Source organism: Bos taurus, chromosome 10 (assembly GCF_002263795.3).
Source record: "Bos taurus isolate L1 Dominette 01449 registration number 42190680 breed Hereford chromosome 10, ARS-UCD2.0, whole genome shotgun sequence".
Lineage (NCBI taxonomy): Eukaryota > Metazoa > Chordata > Mammalia > Artiodactyla > Bovidae > Bos > Bos taurus.
In genome coordinates this window covers 56,550,903-56,570,914 of record NC_037337.1, presented here as the reverse complement: position 1 = coordinate 56,570,914, position 20,012 = coordinate 56,550,903, and the positions used below count along the sequence as shown (strand labels likewise).

General features: G+C 40.0%; 1 protein-coding gene across 1 annotated transcript in view; it reads right to left on the bottom strand.

Annotated features, from left to right (window-relative positions):
* WDR72 (WD repeat domain 72) overlaps positions 1–16,120 on the bottom strand; it is a 225,745-nt gene extending 209,625 nt beyond the window's left edge. The window contains exon 1 of the mRNA XM_002690898.6: positions 16,038–16,120. The gene's annotated coding sequence lies outside the window, so the exon portion shown is untranslated. The remainder of the gene's footprint in view (positions 1–16,037) is intronic.
* Between the last annotated feature and the right edge of the window lie 3,892 nt (positions 16,121–20,012).

Here is a 20,012-nt window from a genome sequence, read left to right as displayed (position 1 = left end):
AAAATTAGACTCAGTGAATATTTACTGAATGAATGAATGAGAAAAGAATCACTGTGATTTTATACTGTGGGCAAAGAATGTGACCACCACTTTCTAGTGATGCCTTTCTTTCTTCTACAATACTGTAACTACAATTTCTTTTTTCAAAACTCATATGAATATATACCAGAGCCTTTGGCCATGAAAATGTACAGTTGGCTATCATTACCTCTAAAATCTGTGATGATACTTTAATCAACAACTTCAGGTAAGATTAGGGTTCTCTGGTTTAGCAAATAAACATACAAGATGTCCAGTTAAATTTGAATTTCAGATAAATAACAAATAACTTTTTTAGTGTAGGTATGTCCTATACTACATAACTTTTGAGATATGCTCGTAATAAAAAAGTTGGTTATTGTACAGGACATGCTTATAAAAATTACTATTTATCCAAAATCCAAATTGAACTGGGTATCCTGTAGGCATTTTAGGCCACTGGCAACCCTAAGTTACAGCCAAAAGGGAGCCTTGAAGATAGCTATCATCCCCCTCTCTTGTCCTACAGACAAGAGAATGAAGGTTTGGAGAACTTGTTTTTTTGGTCAAAGTAACCCAACCAGAAAGTAACTGAGCGAGACCTATAACCTGGTCTCTTAACACTCCTTCTAGAATTCTCCTCCTGCACACCATGATGAAAACAACCCAACCTTCCCCACCAAAGTGTCTTAGTGACCAGCTAAGCAAAATGATTTATGTTTGTAGTTCTTTAAAAAAAAATGAAAGCAATAAGTCAAGTAAAATAATGACAATGAAACCTCTTATGCATTCAGGCGCCAACGTGGCCTCAATTGTTTTTGAAATCTGGCCTTAGGTCGAAGATCCCACATGCCACAACTAAGTCCTGGTGCAGCCAAATAAATACATGTTAAAAGAAGGGAAAAAAAAAAAAAAACATGCTCCTTAGTCCTTTCTCCATGATTATGATACCAGGCAAGCACAAGAGAAGACAACATGCCATTACAGCCCCCATCCTCTCCTCACCTTCGCCTTCTTCCTTGTAACAAGTTGCTTTTATCTCTCTGACATGTCTGATCTGAGGCAAGCAGAATAATAAATATGATGCAAATGTGGTTTTGTGGCTGGTGTCTACTGGACACTAGAACTGTTTACCTCATCATAAATAGCGCTCTTCGGGGACACACCCTGACACTGAGTCTCTGTCTCGCCAGCCTCACAGATAAAGACGAACCTCAAACTCCTTGACTAGGAGGAAAGTAAGAAGAGTGTAGCAGTTAATAACACGAGTTTGGGATAGAACAGATCTGGGTCTGCATCTTACTCTGCCTCTTACAATTATGTGGCCTCTGAATCCATCTCATTTCTTTTTTTTTTTAAGATTTTTTTTGATGTGGACCATTTTTAAAGTCTTTATTTGAATTTGTCACAATATTGCTTCTGTTTTATGTGTTGGGTTTTTTGGCAAAGAGGCATGTGGGATCTTAGCTGCCTGACCAGGCATCCAGCCCTCACCCCCTGCATCGGAAGGCAAATTTTTACCACTGGATCACCAGGAAAGTCCCTGAATCCCATCTCTTAAGCAAAAAAGAACTCTACTTAACTTTCTTCAAAACTATACTCAGGTACTCTGAGGGCCACAGATAAATTACCCCATGTTGCTTTCCTTCAAAGAAGATAACTTGGTCATCTTGAGCCCAGACGAAGTTTCGTTACCAAGTTTTCAGTCTAAGTTAGAAAAGCTTGGGGTGTTAAAATTCATCAGGTGGTACTTTAAATGAGTATAGCTTATTGTATATAAACCATACCTTAATGAAGTTGAAAAAAAACAGACTGGAGATAATAAAATAGCTTGGTGGATGTCTTACAGATAGGGAGTCAGTGGCAATAAACTAAGAGAAGATAGAGTGGGGCTTTATGAAGCAACAAGGAATAGATGTAAGCTAAACAGAAAAGTACCCAGGGTATGGGGAGGCCAGCATTCAGTTCGGTTCAGTTCAGTCATTCACTCGTGTCCGACTCTTTGTGACCCCAGAATAATTGCAGCACGCCAGGCCTCCCTGTCCATCACCAACTCCCGGAGTTCACTCAGACTCACGTCCATCGAGTCAGTGATGCCATCCAGCCATCTCATCCTCTGTCGTCCCCTTCTCCTCTTGCCCCCAATCCCGCCCAGCATCAGAGTCTTTTCCAATGAGTCAACTCTTCGCATGAGGTGGCCAAAATACTGGAGTTTCAGCTTTAGCATCATTCCTTCCAAAGAAATCCCAGGGCTCATCTCCTTCAGAATGGACTGGTTGGATCTCCTTGCAGTCCAAGGGACTCTCAAGAGTCTTCTCCAACACCACACTTCAAAAACATCAATTCTTCGGCGCTCAGCCTTCTTCACAGTCCAACTCTCACATCCATACATGACCACAGGAAAAACCATAGCCTTGACTAGATGAACCTTTGTTGGCAAAGTAATGTCTCTGCTTTTGAATATGCTATCTAGGTTGGTCATAACTTTCCTTCCAAGGAGTAAGCGTCTTTTAATTTCATGGCTGCAATCACCATCTGCAGTGATTTTGGAGCCCAGAAAAATAAAGTCTGACGCTGTTTCCACTGTTTCCCCATCTATTTGCCATGAAGTGATGGGACTGGATGCCATGATCTTCGTTTTCTGAATGTTGAGTTTTAAGCCAACTTTTTCACTCTCCACTTTCACTTTCATCAAGAGGCTTTTGAGTTCCTCTTCACTTTCTGCCATAATGGTGGTGTCATCTGCATATCTGAGGTTATTGATATTTCTCCCAGCAATCTTGATTCCAGCTTGTGTTTCTTCCAGTCCAGCGTTTCTCATGATGTACTCTGCATATAAGTTAAATAAACAGGGTGACAATGTACAGCCTTGACATACTCCTTTTCTTATTTGGAACCAGTCTGTTGTTCCATGTCCAGTTCTAACTGTTGCTTCCTGACCTGCATACAGATTTCTCAAGAGGCAGGTCAGGTGGTCTGGTATTCCCATCTCTTTCAGAATTTTCCACAGTTTATTGTGATCCACATAGTCAAAGGCTTTGACATAGTCAATAAAGCAGAAATAGATGTTTTTCTGGAACTCTCTTGCTTTTTCCATGATCCAGTGGATGCTGGCAGGTTGATCTCTGGTTCCTCTGCCTTTTCTAAAACCAGCTTGTACATCAGGAAGTTCACAGTTCACGTATTGCTGAAGCCTGGCTTGGAGAATTTTGAGACTTACTTTACTAGCGTGTGAGATGAGTGCAATTGTGCGGTAGAAACTTGCACTCATTTCACACGCTAGTAAAGTAAGGCTCAAAATTCTCCAAGCCAGGCTTCAGCAATACCGTGAGGCCAGCATTAGAACTATTTTAACCCTGGGAAATGAAGCAAAGTACCTCAGGACTAAGGTTCATGCACAGGTGGTCTCAGCAGAAGCCTATGCCCCCAAACATTTCTGTTTGCAGATGCTCCCAAAACAAAAGATCTTATTTTATCAACAGATTGTAATCAGGTCATTCCTTAGAAAAGGCAAAAAAAAAATGTTTCTTCAAAGTCAAAAGCTGCCCAAGGTGTATTTGAATAACACATAAAAATCCACCTGGTTTACCAGTGGAGCACAACAATTTCAGAATTAACCCCTAACCAATCATCAAAGCCAAGCCCTCCCAGCCCCCTGCCACCAAATGTTATTATTGACTGATTAACTGCTACTTAAGAAACTCTAGAAAGTAATGTGTTTTAGGTAGAGAATAACTTAATAGATAAACTCAATGGTAAAATAACCCAGAGATCAAGGAATGAGTTAGACAGACATGCAAAATAATCTCTGCACTTCACATACCCATGATTCGGAACAAACATAAAACCAAACAGCCAAGAAATCACATCCCTACCACTAAACGGATGAGGTTTTCATCACAGCTTGCAATTCTGCCAATCTTGTGAGTCAAAGATTACAAAGTATTATCTTCAAACTTCACCTCCTTGCTTATTAAACTACAGAGCAACAGATTCAAAACAGCCCAATTAAATGCCAGCATGTCCATTTGCAGTCAGTGTCCAAGAGATGTGTTTGGCCAGAAAAACAGAAATAGGAGAAAGATAACTCATTTATTTCAAGGTGGTTCCTTCACTTCTTTTCTAATTTATTTTTTTATTGAAGTATAGTTGAATTACAATGTTGTGTTAGTTTCAGATGTACAGCAACAGCAAGTGATTCATTTGTGTGTGTATGTGTGTATAACTGAATTTACATATATATATATATATATATATATATATATACGTATATATATATAATCTGAGTATGGGACTCCCCAGGTGGTACAATGATAAAGAATCAACCTTCCAATGCAGGAGATGCAAGAGATGTGGGTTCTAGCCCTGCGTCAGAAAGATCCCCTAGAACAGGAAATGGCAACCCACTCCAATATTCCAGTATTCTTGCCTGAAAAATTCCATGAACAAAGGAGCCTGGCAGGCTACAGTCCATGGGGGTGCAAAGAGCATATGCACACAACTGAGCATATGCACCATGCAATCTGATTTTATATATATATACACACACCTATATACATATATAAAAGAATATATGTATATATGCTTTTCAGATTATTTTCCTGTATAGGTTATTACAAAATATTGAGTATATTAATACTTTCCTGTGCTATACAGTAGGTCCTTGTTGATTATTTATTTTATATATAGTAGTATGCATGCGTTATTCCCAAATGCCTAATTTACCCCCATCTTTCCCATTTGATAACCATGAATTTGATATCTATGTCTGTGAGTCTGTTTCTGTTTTGTAAATAAGTCCATCTGTATTAGATTCCACGTGTAACTGATATCATATATTTGTCCTTTTCTGTCTGATATTATCACTTAGTATGATAATCTCTAGGTCCCCATCTATGTTTATTTCATTCTTTCTAATGGCTGAATAATAGTCCATTGTGTGAATGTACCACACCTTCTTTATCCATTCACCTGTCGATGGGCATTTAAATTGTCTCCATGTGGTGTCACTAGTGGTAAAGAACCCACCTGCCAATGCAGGAGACATAAGAGATGCAGGTTTGATCCCTGGGTGGGGAAGATCCCCTTGGTATGGCAACCCACTCTAGTATTCTTGCCTGGAGAATCCCCATGGACAAAGCAGCCTGGTGAGCTACAGTCATTGGGTCTCAAAGAGTTGGACGTGACTAAAGCGATTTAGCACAGTCCTGGTTACTGTAAATAATGCTGCTATGAACATTGGGATGTATGTATCTTTTAGAATTATGATTTTCTCTCCATAAGGAAATAGAGCTCCTTTACTTTTATTTATATTCAGTCAGTGAAGAACTTCATGAAACTCAAATCCGCTTGTGCAAAACCTTATCTTTAGACTTAAAGTGGATTTTTTTTTTCTTTTTAATTTATGCCACATTTAACTCTGAATATTTACAGTCCAAATTATTGTTTTGTTTTAACCTAGAGATTTCTATGCTTTTGAATTGTGGTGCTGGATAAGACTCTTGAGAATCCCTTGGACAACAAGGAGATTAAACTAGTCAACCCTAAAGGAAATCAACCCTGAATATTCATTGGAAGGACTGATGCTAAAGCTGAAGCGCCAAAAGATTGAGAGCATGAGGAAAAGGGAGCAGCAGAGGATGAGATGGTTAAATATCATCACCAACTCAATGGGCATGAATATGAGCATACTCCAGGAGATTTCAGAGGATAGAGGAGACTGGTGTGCTACAGTCAGTGGGGACGCCAAGAGTCAGACACAACTTGGTGACTGAACAGCAACAAAGAGGTATCTAACATGAGCAGAAAGTATCACTGTTCTGCTGCTGCTGCGTCGCTGCAGTTGTGTGCGACTCTGTGCGACCCCATAGATGGCAGCCAACCAGGCTTCCCGTCCCTGGGATTCTCCAGGCAAGAACACTGGAGTGGGTTGCCATTTCCTTCTCCAATGCATGAAAGTGAAAAGTGAAAGTGAAGTCACTCAGTCGTGTCTGACTCTTCACGACCCCATGAACTGCAGCCCACCAGGCTCCTCCGTCCAAGGGATTTTCCAGGCAAAAGTACTGGAGTTGGGTGCCATTGCCTTCTCCGATCACTGTTCTAGTCTACTCTTTAATAAATTCAAAAAAATATTTAATGAGAACCAAATGTATGAGAAGCAAATGTATTTAAGGTGGTGGATTGATCTGTAGAGAATACAAAAAAAAAAAAAAAAACCAAAAAACAGAAAAACACAATCCCTAACCTTGAAGTATTTACAACCGCGTCATTTTATGATTAGGGCTTCCCAGGTGGCTCAGTGGTAAAGAACCTGCCTGCCAATGCAGGAAACGCAGGTTTAGATCCCTGGGTCAGAAAGATCTCCCAGAGAAGGAAATGACAATACACTCCAGTATTCTTGCCTGGAAAATCCCATGGACAAAGGAACCTGGCAGGCTATATAGTCTATGAAGTTGCAAAGAGTCGGACATGACTGAGCACATCCAAGTACACATTTTATGATTAGCTTTAACTAAGTATGTGTATAAACTCTGAAAACCTCTTTCCAATCTTGAGCCATATTTTTCTTTCCCATATCCAAGTGTAATCTAAAATTACCTATTTCTTTAATTCACTTATTTTTAAGTACTAAATTAACTTACTTAAGGATAAATTGTTATATAACTATCTCCTTTAAAATTATCTTAATCATTAATAACTATATAACATGATGGGATTTGACATGCTGCTTAGATTTTTTTTTGAAATGTACATTAAAATAAATACTTGTCTATTAACATCAATGTTTACTGTGTACTACGTAAACTTACACTGAGAAACATGTCTCTAATCGAGTCCCAAGTGAAATCTCTTCCTCTGCCCACTCATAAATCTCATTGCAACCCAGGTAACTCGTTACACGCCAATACTCTTAGTTGATGATCCCACCTTCCAATAAGAAAAGAGCTTCCTCTCATCACTTCAACAAACCATATCTTTTCCTCATGTTTAGCTTATTTCTCTAAGATAGTCGTAGTAATCTCCTATGATCACATCTTTATCATTACCCCAAATTTCATCTTCTGTCACTTCAGTTACTCCTTCTATTAACCCTTATTTCTTATTTTCAGGTGGTCTCCCTTTTCTTTGGCTCCTTTGCCTTTACTTATATGCTGCTGCTAAGTCACTTCAGTCGTGTTTGACTCTGTGCGACCCCATAGACGGCAGCCCACTAGGCTCCTCTGTCCCTGGGATTCTCCAGGCAAGAACACTGGAGTGGGCTGCCATTTCCTTCTCCAATGCATGAAAGTGAAAAGTAAAAGTGAAGTCGCTCAGTTGTGCCTGACTCTTAGCGACCCCATGGACTGCAGCCTACCAGGCTCCTCCATCCATGGGATTTGCTGGGCAAGAGTACCGGAGTGGGTTGCCATTGCCTTCTCCGTACTTACATGCATTTGGTTTAAAAATACTTATTGTCTATTGTGTGTTAGAGACTATGCAAGATTCTAGGAATGTAGACAAGAATCTACAAACCTCAAGGAGTCACAAGTATCTGAGGAGACAAGGACGTCCTGTGTCACCAACCATGTCATGAGTGCCTTGTAAGGTAAATGCAAGAATGTTTGCAGAGGAAACACAAGTGGAACTTGAAATCTAAGGTAGAAAGGATTTCCCCATGGAGGTTAATATCTAAACTCAAATCCCAAATATTATATACTTATCAATATTATACACATGCTGGTTTTGTGACCCAGGGAAGTCTCTAGTTATTTTAAGCTTTATTTTCCTCAACCATAAAATGATAATGTTGTCTACCTTACCTGGCTGTAATAAGATTAAGGAGACAGCATGTACTCAGTGGTGAGGCCCCAGAGTTCAGTGAGCTTGGATTCCAATGCCAACTCTACTACTACATGGCCTGGGGGGGTTACTTTACAACTGTGTATTGGAGTCCCATCAATAAAATGTAGATAAATAATAATATCTATCTAATAAATAATAATATCTATCTAATATCTAATCTATAAATAATAATATCTAGTATCTATCTAGTAATATCTATCTAATAGATGTGAAAGTTAAGTGGGAAAATCCATGAAAATCATTAGATAGTGAACATTCAATAAATGTTAGCCACTCTTATCAGAAGGCTTTTTAAATCTCAATATCTGTGTATAAATCCTGTTAAGTAAACAGCAAAACAAATAACTCATTTATAATCCTTCATTTTATTATTCATAATTTACAATAGATCTCATCTATTAAGTGAATTAAGCAGAGGAGACTAAAATAAAACTTTAATGGTACCAAACCGGCAAAGTAGAAGAAAATCTACCCTCTTTCCATGTATTAGGAATTAAGCCAAACTCACCCCAAACCTCAGAATGTGACATTACTTGGAATAGGATCATTGCAGATATGATTAATTAAGTGATGATGAGGTCATACTGGATTAGGTTGGATCCCAAATCCAATATGACTGGCATCCTTATAAAACAGGGAAATTTGGAGAAAGATGCACCCAGGAGAGAGACACGTGAAGATGAAATCAGAGATGGGGTGACATTCCTATAAGAGAAGGAATGCCAAAGATTGTCAGCAAACCACCAGAAGCTAGAAGAGAGGCATGGCGCAGATTCTCGCTCACAGTCCACAGAAGGAACAACCCTGCTGACACCTCGGTTTCAGACTCCGAACCTCTGGAACTGTAAGATGATGCAGTTCTGCCACTTAAGGTACTTAGTTTGTACTGCTTGTTGCAGCAGCCCTAGCAAACTGATATACTATCTGACACATTTGGTTTCTTTCTAGTAAGAACATAAATCTTAATAATGTGTAGATCGATTCTGGAGATATATACTTAAATTTTAGTCTGAATCACACAATTGGTCATATACCAAATTCTGTTCTCTACTTCTTTTGTGTAATACATCTCCTTTCTACGCACATTACAGGTTCCTTGAAGAAAGAATATATTCATTTATTAATTCAACAGGTATCTATAAAAGTGAAAGTCTCTCAGTTGTGTCCGACTCTTTGCAACCCCATGGCCTATACAGTCCATGGGATTCTCTAGGCCAGAATACTGGAGTGAGTGGCCTTTCCCTCCTCCAGGGGACCTTCCCAACCCAGGGATCAAACCCAGGTCTCCCACATTGCAGGCAGATTCTTTACCAGCTGAGCCACAAGGGAAGCCCAAGAATACCCACTCCAGTATTCTTGCCTGGAGAATTCCATGGATACCGAAACCTGGCAGGCTACAGTCCATGGGGTCACAAAGAGTCTACAGGACTGAGCAACTTTCACTTTTCTGACATTCCAGAATCCTAGCAGAAGCGTAGCCAAAACAGATATATCCAGAGGCTTATAGAGAGAGAACACCATAGTGGTTTATAGAGAGTGGTAGAGGAGGGTCAGCACTTGAGGGTCATAATCCAAAGGAATCTTAGCATTACTGGAGTAGTCGGTTCTTTAAAAAGATATTTTCTGGGACTTCCAGCTCATTTCAGCATTAATTCAAGACACAAAAGTGAGTCATTTGAAACTATTCTTCTCACCTTTGTGGATTTTCTGTCAGAAGCAGACAAATCCTACCTCTCTTTTTATATTCTCCTACCTCACCTCTTTTCACCATTTTCCCCTGTCCTGGCTCCTCCAGCCAGATCACACTCCCACCTCTTGCCTTAATTACCCTTTCTAGGACTGACTCATCTGCAAACAAGGTAGTGGTGTCATCATCGGGAACTCTTACTCTCAAGCATTTGAAAAGTGGGATGATCCTTGAAGTCAGACAGATCTAGGGATATAATCCTAGCCAAGGGAGTTAGACTTATTTACCGACTGATGGTGAGTGTGTAGATTAAATGAGACAGTGCACGGGAAAGTCCTCAGCACAATCCCACTTCTCAAAATACTTGAGAGTAAGCGTACCCAATGATGACACCACTGCCTTGTTTACAGGTAAGTCAGCCCACCACTTAAACACTAAACAGATCAAAAACAACTTAGGTCCAACCACAGGGGTGATTAAGGTGCCACGTCACTCTTTAATCTGAGGGTAAATGTGCAAATAGATTGTCTCTACTTAATCTACAAAAGCTATCCATTACATGTGTGAAAGGGGCATGCATGGACAAGAGTGTTTTCTAGGCATCAGGACTCAATACAAAAATGACAGCGAAAAGTCTAGTGTAACACTGGTGTCATGGAACAAAATTGCTAGTACAAAGTGAGATTTCTACACTGCAATGATTTCAGGGCAGTGGATGTCACAAGAGGTGGCTGAGGGAGACGGGGAAGGGGTTGGCTGACTACAGGTCAATAGAAACCAGGCAAATATAGCACTTTCTAACATATCCTGGCTTCTGCTTATTTAAAAAAAATATGTCCCTGGCAAGGAGGATCCCTCTTGTCATTTCTCTGTTGGGTTTCTACTGACCAAAGACTGTCAGGTGATATCAAGAAATTCTGTCCCTTGGGCATAAATAAATGCCCAACACCCATAGTTCACAGGAATATGAACGCCTGAGAGGCCTGGAATCGATCCAACCCATTTTAACTAGCAAGAAACTACCTAGTAATACCTTGTTTGTATTTCTTGGAGGAGGGACACAAGAAACACTTATTTCATTCCACACAATAATTCACCACAATCAGAGGGAGCACAGCAAGGGCAACACCATCTCCCAGCTGCTGATTACATCAAAGGCTTGCAGCACAAATTCAATTTTATGATGTTAATCTTGGCCTGCCACTCAGAAATTTTCTCTGAGGGATATGATTTTTCTCTGGATTTCATTTTAAGAATGATTTTCTTCACCCACAATCAATAAAGATATGTTTTCATCAAAAGACTCTATCTTGGTAGAATTCAATTGGCTATTTCAATCCCTTTTGGTGACACAATATTAATTAAAATAGTTTATGTTGCACTTCAACTGGAAAAAGAGTCAGTGAAAATAGCAGCTACTCAGAACACATGTTCTATACGCATCAACATGGAGGGCAGAAAATAATTTTCTCTTTCTCCGGGCGGCAGACATTAGCTATTCAAGAGAGTTGCTCTGACTTAGTTTATCTCTGTGTTATCACTGAAATAATAATAATAATAATAATAAAAAATAAGCTCTTCCTGTTTGTATAGTTTGCTCAATAGGAAATAAAAATACACATGAAGAAAATGCTTCTAATTCTCACCTGCTAGTGCCTCAGGAAGAGCGAAATAAATGTCTGTGCCCACGCAGCATTATGGGATATTAAGAATCACAGTCACTGTTTCTCTTAATTAAAAACAGTTATAATGTTATTGAAAATTCTTTTTATTTTCAATTCCTAAATAATGGTTGCAATTGAATACATTTTCTTTCTAACACGGAAACATAGGACAAGTATGGAGTTTTTCACATTTAAAAAAAGGAGAAAATTATGTAAATGTATTAGAGGAAATGAATTCTCTTTTAACAATGATTTTTAAAGTGGCAGTTAATTCACTTAACAAAAACATTTATCAAAGTACCTAGTATGTGCCTGACTCTGGTCACCACTTGAGGCTGAGAGAATCTGAACTTGAGGCTGGAAATCTAAATTTTAACCAGTTCTCCAAAGATATTCTTAAGCACATTTGAGGCAAAGGAACTTAAATCAATCTCATCATTGCCCCTGTACCACACAATTAATGGAATATACAAATTATTAATAAAATTAAAAAATATTCACTGAATAAAAGACCAAAAAGAATAAATCCCTCAAAAATTCTTGTTTGGGGCCTGATCTGCATGACCACCTGAGAACATCAAGACCTAGCCGGCCTAATTTGGGCCTTCCACAGCCAAAAGTCCTCATCTGGTCCCTAACCTACTATTTTTCTCTGCAGTGACTATAGTTTAAAGTAGTTAAAAGTCTTTTTCTATCTACTGCCATCTAAATGACACAGAGAAAGAAATATTCCCTGTTCTGTAGGACTTTGTAAAAAAAACTACCTGAGGTCTTTCCTTGGAAATCCATGTGGGGAAAGGGCCTTAACAGGAAAACTCTAAGTATTCAATCATTGAGAAAATACATACATTGTTTGCAAGAAGGAATAATTCAAGATGATTAAGTTAGAATTTTGAGGCAAAGTCTTCCACATTTCCAAGAATTTTAAGAGCTAATGCTACCAGAGAAAAATCATAAGAGGGTACAGTCCTTTAACAAATTCCTCCTAAAATGTTCAAGTTGCATTTTGGTATTCCAAAAGAACTAACACATTATCCAGATCCCATCCCCTAAAAATGTTTTTCTAAGACTCACTTCAACTGCTCAGAATGAAAACAAGAACTGGAGCAGGAAGCAGGGCCTAAAATAGTCTGAGATCCTATCATGTAAACACAGGAATGCTAACCTTTGTCCATCAAAGAATTCTTGGTGTGGTGGAACTCCTCTAACAGAGCCAGGTCTTAAAACAGGTGGATGTTCAAAGTAAACATTTAGTGGTTGGGAAATAGGGATAATAGAGGTGAAACTATAAAAAACTTCATACGTCATTCCGAACAATAAGACTGGTCTGCTTTTTATGATATACTTGAAAACATGAAATCCCATCGATACTCAAGGCTGGATTTCTGTTGTATTTTTCTCTCATCAAGAGACTAAGATGAGTGAAGGGAACCAAATTAGTTGATTGTCACCTGTGCATCATATAGTCTTGTGTTTTCTAGGCAACTAAGTCTTCCAACAAAGTTGTGATGTACACACTCTTATGGAAGAGACTTGAAAATCAAATAAGGACCTAATAATGTAAAATAATGGACTTCCCTTTTGGCTCAGTGGTAAAGAATCTGCCTGCTAATGCAGGGGACATGGGTTTGATCCCTGGGTTGGGAAGGTACCCTGGAAAAGGAAATGGCAACCCACTCTAATATTCTTGCCTGGGAAATCCCATCGACAGAGGACCCTGGTGGGCTTCAGTCCATGGGGGTTACAAAATAGTCAGACATGACTTAGTGACTAAAGAACAACAATGTAAAATAATATACAACACTCATTTTACATCTGAGGAAACCAAAGCTCATAGAAGCAAAATAATTTGCCAACATCCTGTAGCCAGTAAAGGATGAAACAATATGTGTGAAGATTTGTATTTGTCATGTTTTCTCACCCTATGAGACCCTCACACAAAAGTTTCCTTTGGCCTGGAATGCTCTTCCTCAGCATTTCCTCCTGGCAAACTCCTATAAAAATGGAGCCTTCAAAACTGCAACTAAATTGTAACTCCTTTGAGCCTCTACTGGGTGATACATTGCACTCCTCAACTCCCAGCACTTCCTTTTCTACTTTTAGGGAGCTCTGATTGCTCTGCTCTAATTCTTCCTCTCTCAGTTACCTGAACCCTACCATGAATGTTTGAAGGGCAGCAAACTGCTCTTTTTCCTTTGCATTTTGCTTGCAGGTAGTTTTATATATAACAAAAAGTAAAAAAAATGTTGAGGGGGATGTCAAAACATTAATGTATTCATTATGAGTGAATGTGGTATAGCTTTAAAAGCCACCTCTTTTTCTTCCCCCAGACAAGTCAGCTTGAATGTTAACTCTGAGGTCTGCACAAGGAGAGAAAGGGAGATGTAGAAAGATATCTTTGGCTATGAACTTGTCTGTAATTACTATTTAAGCAACCTAAAATCTTATCAGCTTTCTGGGCCCTGAACTCACCCTTCACTAGGAGGAAACACAGTCAATTCACCAAGAGATTGAATGATTCAATTAATGACAATTCCCTCATCCTGTACTTGCTTAGTTTTTATACACTCATACATAGGATTTTACTTTTTCCAGATGAAATTTCATTTTGTTAAAAGCAAAAAAAAGGAAGGGCTAGAAAACCAAGATAGATTCAGGAGTCTCTAAAACTCACACCCTTAGCCACTGCACTGCATTGCTTAGGTGGGGCAGGGGCACTGCCCAACATGTTAGGAAGCCCTTTGGAAATGAGAGCAAACTCTAGATGAGATGTTGGTCTAGAACAGCAATATCTAGCTCTAGAAGCTCTAGAAATGAGACAGTGCCTTTTATAGAATAATTCAAAAAGATCCAAATGTCCTTTATGATCAATACAGTTTCCTTACTTTGAAGACAAAAATGAACTAAAGTAAGTTAAAGGGCTTGTTCGGAGAAGGCAATGGCACCCCACTCCAGTACTCTTGCCTGGAAAATACCATGGATGGAGGAGACTGGTGGGCCGCAGTCCATGGGGTCACTAAGAGTCGGACAAGACTCAGTGACTTCACTTTCACTTTTCACTTTCCTGCATTGGAGAAGGCAATGGCAACCCACTCCAGTGTTCTTGCCTGGAGAATCCCAGGGACGGGGGAGCCTCATGGGCTGCCATCTATGGGGTCGCACAGAGTCGGACACGACTGAAGCGACTTAGCAGCAGCAGCAGCAGCAGCAGCAGCAGCAGCAGCAAAGGACTTGTTGGTACCCCAGAGTAAAGCTGGGGGACTTGCCAGGTGTTCAGAGACGGTCTGGTAAGAGAACTTACACATATTCTTTCAGTCTTTATCCCTACCTCATTGCCTTGCCTCTAACTCAGAACATAATTTAATCTAAAACTGTTAGACTAGGGGAAAAATAACTATACATTCAGAGCAGAGCTTCCAGAGAAATGTCTGACAGAATTCTTAGTAAGAGATGCTGCATATTGTACCACTATTAAATAACAGAAAAAATAATTGTCAAGTCACAGATATATTTGAATGAAGCAATCTTTAAACTTTGAAATATTCCTAATACCACTATTCTCAAGATTGCACAGTTATTTAATAACTTATATATACTTCTATTCCAGTTGGCCTCTATAAACTAGAACCTTAGATTTCTAAAGCATTCACTTTATTGGATAGACCTGTTAATGCAAGATATCACACACAGAGAGAGGCTTATACTTTGTTGATATTTTATTGATAAAATAATTATAATTTACAAATATCTTCCCCCAAAGTGGTGAGGATATTAGAACTCAATATAGCCCCAATTTTTGTGGTTTAAAAAATAATAATCATGTTTACTAGAGCTTTTCATGGACAAAGTTTCCCTTTCTCCTCTTACCCTTTGCATTCTTTACAGAAAACACTATGGGTACACAGTAATATTGAAGGAGCTAAAGGAGAGGTAAGGAACAAAAGTCACAAGACCGGATTAACCACAAATAATTGCATGCCAAAAGAAGCTGTTTTCTTCTTCCCTGATCTTTAAAAGCTGAGAATTCAGGAGAGAGAAAACTAAACCCACTGTTTGCTGGGGGGCGGGAGAAGTGGGGGTGAGGGTAGGAAAGGGGATGGAAGAGACAACGTTTCCAAATCCTTTCTTCAGATAAAACTATTCAAAACAAGTGACCTAGTTTTCAAAGATGACCTTGAACTCCTTTAGCATAAAACTACAAGGGGGAGGAACAGAAAGTTAACGTTGTGTCACAGCAACCTTCTGATTGCGTCTTCCTAACAGTTTTCGAAATGAACACAAAAACGTTCTAATGGATGAGGAGGGGGTTAGGGAAGCACCTGTCCGCAAGGCAGTACTGCTAGTACTTCACCTTGGCCAGATTTTTCGTCAATGCAGACATCACTCCCTGGATTTTCCTGTCCCTCGTTCAACTTTACAAATTATAATAGTGTTGTGTCCGCAACCTTTATTGCTGGCGCAGCCGCGGGTGCACATCAAGGAAAGTTTTCACCAGATTCCCTGCCCCGACAGGTCCCAAGATGTCACACCCTCTCCTGCCGGCGTCCACCGGATCTTTTCCCCAGCTACTCGACTCAGCTTAATGAATTCAAGAACTCCAGTCCCGGAGACGTCCGATTTCCGAGTCCCAAGAGACTCTCTCAAGACCTCACCTACACCAAGCCATCCAGCCCCCGCTACCACAACTCGAAAGGACCGATTTGACAGGTGCCTGTCTTCGGTCACTACGGATGCGACATCAAGACGAGAGAGTAGAAAAGGGAGTTTTCCACGTGCAAGAACTTGGAGCAGAAAAAGAGATTATAACTACTGCCACACGCGCTCACCTTCCTTCCTCGCCCCTCGGTATCCAAACCCTCGACTTGAGAGCGGGAAGCCAAGGGCAGCACGAGTCCGGGGCCGTCCGGGGCCACAGCCTGGGACAGAGGAGCCCGAGCCGAGCCCGGGGCGGCTGCTTTAACCTAGACTGGGTGCCGCGAAGCTGCAGCGGTCCCGCAGCTTGACAGAGGGGTAGCAGGACACAGGGGCGGTCTTTCAGGAGCAGCCACACCCTCAAACCTGACACCTCTCCCCACCCGAAACCACGCCCTCCCCCGAAACCACGCCCTCTCCTCCTGCCCCTCGTCCCTCTCCCCTCCCCCGACTCCAGCCGGAACTCTGGCTACCTCTAGCCACAGGCGCTGTGTGGTCCAGCCACTCCCTCCATCTCACGAGCGGTGGTGGCTGGAACAGGCCGGTCCTCGGGCGTCGAGGTGTTCTTCCAGGACTGGAGGGAGTCAAGAGTTAGGTCAGGAAAGTCAAGGTAGGCCAGGTGATATGGACCCTCCCCGGCACTGATAGAGACTGGGAGCCCTGGGACCTTTGTTAATGGAAGGGAGGAAGTTCCCCTCCACCTAGCAAAGAAGAGTGAGAGTCCAGGGAGCTAGGAAGGGTGGAAAAATTCACCCTTGAAACGGGAGTCCTGACCTGCTTGAGTGTGCCAAGTCAGACTACTGACTGGGTAATTTAGAAAAATGGGAGGGACAGTTTGTTTTTCTCAGGTTTCTTGGTCATTTTACTTTTTCCTCCAAACCTTTGGGCAACGTAGTCCTGGATTTTAACACTCCCAGAAGTAGGTGGGGAGATATATTTTTATTTATTTATTTGATGTGGATCATTAAAAAAAATTTTTTTTTATTATATTGCTTCTGTTTTAGATTTTGGATTTTTGGCAGGAAGCATATGGGATTTTAGCTCCCCACCCAGGGATAGATCCCAAACCAGCAACATTGGAAGCCTGGAGTCTTAACCTCTAGACCAGGAGGGAAATCCCTAATGGGGTGAGATTTTTAGTCACTCCCTTTCACTTGTACCTACCTGGCTTCCCAAATCCTAAGGATAGTTGGCCAGGCCCAAGTCAGAGCACAAGTTCTAGGTCCTCTGAGACCTAGAGGTCTGAAGTCAGACTTCTCATACCCTGGATCTTCCTGTGTGAAACCCTGCAGAGGAGGATACCACTCTCATCTTCATCCTCTGCACCAGGTTAGCTCCAAGTCTTGGTTCATCTGGAAGCTCACTTACCCCAGCAGGTTGGTGTTCCTGCTCTTCACTCCCAAGTTGCCTCACTTCCTATTATAGCACTTGTCACAACTTACTGCAATTACTTGTTGCACTGGCCTCCTTGCTTGACTGTACGGTCTGTGAAGGAAGGGACACCAAACATATAGTGGATACATATAAAATACTGTTGATCCATGACATGTATCTAACAATTGCCTGTTAAAGTGACCCCAGCCTCCAGTTCTTTATGAACTTCCATCACCTATCCTTAACTTCTAAGTCTGCAGAATTTTATTTCAAAATTAACATTCCCACCCCTACTGCCATTCCCAAATCTTCATCCTGCCAGTTGAACAGAACTTTCTTCAAGCTTCATAAAGATGTAAATGGAAAAAGAAACTTAGACTTGGTTCCTCTTGTCTGAGCTCTGCTATAACTAGCTCAGTGGTCGTAAAGGCCCTCAACCATTCTGGGTCTCACATCAGAGCCTTGGATACTTTTAAAGCCAATGAAAATTGGGGGAAGAGGAAAAATGAAAAAAAAAAAAAAAAAAGCTTTTAGGAAAAAATGACCTCAGTAAAAAAATTAAAAATGAAATAAATGAGAAAATGAAATAAAAAATGAAAAAAAATGTTGATAATATATAATATCAATGTAATGGTCTTTATTGCCAGTGTAGTCATTGACAGCATTGAATTTTCCAAGCCTTATAATCACGGAAACCAGTAAGAGTTACAGAAATCTTCCCAGTCTTTCATGCTCTGGGAATGGTAACTGGTTTATTGCAAGGAATCATCCTTTCCCAAATGACTTAAATAAGACTTACCTTGTTTATCTATGACACAGACCCTCCAAATTTCCATTCTTTGCATCATAAATGATTAGCTGAACTCTGAACCATTTGTGCTAACTAACCAATAATCTGAACAAAATATCTGCTACCTTGACCAAATTTAGTCCCATAAAAATTTCTTTTGAATAATGTCTCTCTTTATCTTGTTTTTTTATATGCCCTTGTAAAATATAATTTTTAATACAGGCATGCCTAAGGAATATTGTTGGTTCCATTCCAGACCACTGCAGTGGAGGGAATCACATTTTTCAGTTTCCCAGTGAGTATAAAATTTATGTTCACAACATACTATGGTCTATTAAGTATGCAATAGCATTATGTCCAAAAAAAATGTGTGTACTTTAATTTAAAAATAACACTCTTGGAAAAATGGTACTGATAGACTTGCTCAAGGCAGGGTTGTCTCAAACCTTCAATTTGTAAAAAATGCAGTATCTGTGAATCTCAGTAAAGCAAAACAGTCTAAAATGAGTTGTACCTGTATTGTTTATAAGGAAAGGGCCCTCTCAAGAGCAAAAGGGCCCTGTGTCAGTTTCCTGGTTGTAAAACAGAGGGCAGATCTTTTTTGACCCCAAAACTGGTGAATTCAGAAGCTGAATTTCCAAAGAAAAGCAAGTCAGATCTTGACCTTAAGTCTAGACCTCAGGAGGAAGAGCAAGCCAGCATCTGAGAACCAAACTGGGCACTGGAGGTGACTTGTTTGGCTAACCTGGGTTTTGTTGTTGCTATTATTTTTTAATTTGAATTTGAATGTACACCAACTCTGTAGTCTTCATCATTTATATTACCTATTTGATCATTGAAAGCATTTAAGTTTGTATCTCTAGAATGCTTTTGTGCTCTCAGAAAAGTGCCCTGAATTACAAAAATATCTCTTCCCTTTCCTCTACCATGTCAATAGAGATAGCCAGGCAATGATGTCTGTTAATCTCTCTACTGGATGATTCAAGTGTTTGAATGAAAGGACAAATATTTCATTTATAGTTGAAATGTGTTTCTTTGGTGATAAGATACTAAACAGTGCAACAGTCTCTCCTTTTGAAGCACTGAAAGATTTTTTACCAGATAAAATAAATATCCCTGGAGGTAATTTAACTTCAAATCAGAATAGATTCTTTGACATGCTTTAAAAAATGAGTAGAAATAATACGCAAGGGAATTAGTTTGGCCAATTCTATGAAATAATAAAAAATAACTTGTGATAGTTTGAATACATGTCCAAAACTTCTGTATTACTCCTCCCTCTCTGGTGGAGCCTATTTCCCCTTCTCCTGAGTGTAGGCTACATTTAGTGATTGGCTTCTAACAAACAGAATGTGGTAGGAATGGTAGAGCGTAACTAGCAAATATACATCATAAAATGCCACTGGAACTTCCACCTTGTTTTCCCTCTCTCTTGTATCTGTTTTTGGAGAAAGCCTGTGAACATGTTGTTAGGACATTCAAGGGACTTTATAGAGAGATCCATGAGGTTAGGAACTAAGATCCCCTGCTAATAGCCATCAAGAAGCTGAGGCTGCCTCGTGTGAGAATGCCGTTCTAGATGTGGATCCTCCAGTCGGTTGACTTCTTAATTGCAACCTCTCTGCAACCTGCAGAGAGACCCTGCAGCAGACCCACAGAGTTCAACCATCTCTGAATTGCTGACCCACAAATACTCTGCAGTAATGGTGGTTGTTTTTAAGTCACTGTCCTATGGTGATTTTCTATACAGCAATAGAAAACGAATACAGAATTGATTCAACAATCTCCCTGACATTGATGTCCTAAAGATAATACTAATAATACCAAGCATCATTTGAGTTTTCTGCTTTATAATGCTTATATATTTCCCAAAATCCTTTTGATAAGCTGAATCACATGGACATTTATCATTCTCCTCAACTAGCCAATATTCATCCCTGTTTTC